This window comes from Falco peregrinus, chromosome 2 (assembly GCF_023634155.1).
Source record: "Falco peregrinus isolate bFalPer1 chromosome 2, bFalPer1.pri, whole genome shotgun sequence".
In the NCBI taxonomy this organism is placed as follows: Eukaryota; Metazoa; Chordata; class Aves; order Falconiformes; family Falconidae; genus Falco; species Falco peregrinus.
In genome coordinates, this window is record NC_073722.1 from 88,569,434 (window position 1) to 88,573,794 (window position 4,361).

A 4,361-nucleotide genomic window follows, 5' to 3' on the forward strand; every position below is an offset into this window, starting at 1 on the left:
GACCCTTATATTCCTCTGTCCCCCTCATGAAGTCCAGCCATGCTAACTCTGATATAGCTCCAGTGACTCCTGAAGGAAGTCAGTCCTTCACCGGTGGTCTTGCTGGGCACCTTCACTACTTCATGGCTTTAAGAGACCTTTCCATCTCAAGCATTCATCCTTCCAGGCTGCATAAATCCAACGTGCCAAACCTCAGGAGGCCTATTCTCCCAAATGCTTACTATTGCTGCATCTTTTGCAGTTACTGATAAACCAGACAGTATATGATTAACCTGCCAATATTAATGTTTGCGTGGTTTTAACCCATGCCAAGTTGTCTCTTTTTCATACTTCTGCAAGCAACATCTCAAATTATTTTGACTACTCAGTCTGCCTATCTCATACTCAAATCTCTTCTGGGGCCTGCCTGGACATAGTAGAGCTAGAATAGCTGTAGCAATAGTGAAAGGAGAAAGGAAAAAGATTCATGTGAATTCCTTCATCTTCCTCAGGAAATTCACCCATCATTAGTCCCTCTATTTTCAATTCTGTAGGTTCAACACTAAATGATGATGATAGTCTTATTGTTTTTCTGGGCCACAGCTGGCTTGCATCAGATGATGACCAGGACTGAAACTAAAATGATAGCAGTTTCTGTTAAAAGCTTTTTAAAAGACTCTTTCTATTTCTAACCCATGCTTGAAAAGAAGTATTTTCTCAACAATCAGCAGAAAGGATAGGTCACTGGTGAAAATGTACCCCATTTACTTGCTTACCAGTCCTGACATTAGAGGTGATATCACACATTCAATCCATTGTTTCCAGTGAAAGTTTTTTCTTCCATTGTGTTTTCTACATCTGTTTCTGCACTTTTGAGGTGCTGCACACAGCTGGGTTTGAAGAAGGCCTTTATGTATATCACTAGGATCTGGTCTCTGTGTGTTCCTTCCCACTCTACTGTGTGTAAGGTACACTGTATCAGTGTGTTACTCAGGCTTTAGCTGTGCTTTTCCTGCCTAGACCTTTACCATTGATCAGTTTGGCAGGAAGACACTGCTGGGAAGGGCTATGCCTTCATGGCCTTGGCACTCTCTTCTCCCAGTTACGCTCACTCTTCATGTAAGAAGAAATTTTTAACTATTTTATTCCCATTGCTGTTTCACACCTAAAGACTCTCACATCTCATGTCACAATGACAAAACAAACTAGATGTAAACAGCTATAAAGTGAAACCACCATCATTGTCATAATTTTGTCATCATGTTCAAAGTGCTGTAAAAGGAGAAGAAAAAAAATTATCTTTCCCTGGTTTATTTCCAGGAAAACCTCATCTATTTCTGCTTCCTTATCTTTACGGGGATCCTCATCATCCCAGGCATCTTCCTCTACCTCTTCCTTCCAGAGACAAAGGGAAATCATCAAAGAATTTGGCATACATTTTAGGAAGTATCCTAATTTCAGCTGGGACAGAGTTAATTTTCTTCTTAGTAGCTGGTGCAGTGCTGTGTTTTGTATTTGGTGTGAGAACAATGTTGATAACACACTGATGTTTTTAGTTGTTGCTAGGTAATGTTTATACTTAGTTAAGGACTTTTTAGTTTCTCAGGCCTTGCCAGCAGGAAGGCTGGAGGGGCACAAGAAATTGGGAAGGGACACAGCCAGGACAGCTGACCTGAACTAGCCAAAGGGATATTCCATACCATGGGATGTCATGCTCGGTATATAAACAGGGGGGGGAGGGAGATGGCCAGGGCCTACCAGTTGATGCTGGGGGACTGTCTGGGCATCAGTCAGCAGGTGGTGAGCAGCTGTATTGTGCATCACTTGTTTTCTTTTTTCCCTTCCCTTTGGATTTCATTCCTCTCCCCTTCTCCTTCCTTTTCATTATAACTGTTATTTGTTCTTCTGGTTTTATTTTATTTCAATTATTAAACTGCTCTATCTTAAGCCTTGAGTTTTACATTCCTTTCTGATTCTCCTCCCCATGTCTCTGAGTGAGGGGTGAGTGAGTGGCTGTGTGGCACTTCGTTACTGGCTAGGGTTAAACCACAACAGGAAGACACCTCACAGCTTTACAAGAAATACTTCTCTTGAGGAAACCATAGCACCTACACTAGCTTCTACCTGGTCAGCAGAAGGACCATGTATTAAATAAGGTCATAAAGGACCTTGATGCTGGCAGACTTGAAAACAAAACAAAGGCAAATTATTTCTCTATTATTGGAAAAGATATAAATATTCCTTCAGAGACACAAGTGGAATCTTCATGAATGAAAGCCATTCTCGTATCACCTTAAAAACCCAAGAGCAGTCAATAATCAATGTCATCATAACACAAAATATGTGCTATGCTAAACTTACACATTTCACTTAGGAAATATTTTGTGACAAAATACCTTCTTTAGTTCCAGTCTCTGTGATTTTGCTATTCAGAATTTAATTTTGAGTTTTGGATTATAACAAACCCAAAGTCTCAAATCAAACCTAGAAGAAACCACTGAGGAATTCTCAGTGTGAAACTGAACTGCAGACCACTTCAGTCATCCACAATGAGCAATATAGCGGAAACCAATCTGGCTTAGAACCAAGCCCAGCCTTCAGCTCTTTAGACAGATTTATGCGACACACCTCATTAAAGTGGGTTTCGTGTGCTTGTCCATTTCACGGCAAGCATTTCTTACAGCCCTATATAGAACAAATCTCCTTAACTCTGTAATAATTCCATAAACATGAAACCATACACAACTTTCATTGTGTAGCAGAGCTTTTTCTAGAACATAGGTGAAATTTTTAACAGAAACCATCAATTCCATTGACTTGACAAAAAACAAGAGTTAAACTTCTAGGATAAAATCCTCCTAAAATTGCTGATAAGGTGAAACAGTACCATGCCGCACAGTCATGTGCAACTCAGAATCGCCAGAAATCCCCAAAAATGTAAGAGAAATTTCACTGTGAGCTGGTGGAATTAGCTGCTCTTTGAGTGCCTCAGTAATTATTTTCAAGGAGTGTAGGAATCCTTATGACATAACACCCCTACACTTCAGTACAATTTTAGAAAAAATATGTAATAAAAAGGAAAGATTAACATTTTGAAACAGTAAGTAGTCAATAGCTAATCAACTTGCATTTTTGTACAATTAAAATGTTACAATTTTTGGTGTTCAAGAGAAAATACTTAGAAAAATGCCAAATCATTCTAAATGCTACTGCAAGCCAGAATAAACAGCATTTGCTATGCAGTTATATAGGCAATAGTTGGAATTACAAAAGTAACCAAGGTTTTATTATTAACATGTATTTTTTCTCATTTCTTTAGACTCACAGTATTTGCAGTAAACCCCTCTGTAAATAATTGCATTCTGTGTTTTATGAACTGAAAGTACAAGTCCCAGGGGTGAGCCTGGGCATTTACTGAGGACTTCAGTACAACCCCATCTGCCCCCACCCCAAGCCTTGGGGATGGGGGAAAGTCCCCTGGCATGAGTAAAAGCAAGCAGAAGACTTTGAAAGCAGGAACATCACAAGGCATCAACCACACACAAAAGCCCCAGGCAAACCTCTTTCTTCCCAGTGCTGTCTCGAGCAGAAGCCATGTACAGCTACAGTTTGAACTTAACCTCAGAAGAGAGAAGCCTCTGGGAACTAAAGGTGACTTTTCAATGTCTGCAACACTAATTTTGGAGTTGTTCTGTGTCAAAGCTGAAACCTGAGGGATTAAGATCCCAGTTGTCTCATCCTAACTTAATAGGCAATATTTACCTTCTTCGATTACTCTCATGAGTAAGTGGGTCTTGGTTACCAGCTGTTTCAAGCAGAGCCTTCAGGACCATATGCTCTATTCCAAAAACCTCATGCCTTTTCACCACAGCTGGCTGACAAACATCCCCATAAACACCACAAGAAATACCCTTCCTCAGTACATTCTAATTGGTACATAAAGCCAGAACAGCAGAATACAGCTTTCAAATTTGTCTGTTTCATCTAATAAGCAATATTTACTATGCCAATGAATCTGAAACAGAACTCCATATACTTTACTTAACAATAAATAGCAGTACCTAAACCTTGTACCAGCTGCTTTTTGCTTTGTGCAGATTATGGCAGATATACTCATCGGTCTGTATCATAGAAGTAAAGTACTTTACTGTTCCTGGAAAACTGTTCAGATCTTTTTGCCTGAACTGTTCTCCTTTCCCTTTCCAAAGCCCTCACTATGCCCCAGGTGCCAACTTCTTCTGCTTTGAAACTTTCCCCCTGCAAACTGGACTAGTTGCAACTATTTCCTGAAATATTTAATCCATCAGTGTTAACTTTGGCCAGTCAAAGTAAATACAAGTGAGCGAAGAAGAAAAAGTAAAAATTTAACTCTGGTCTTTGAA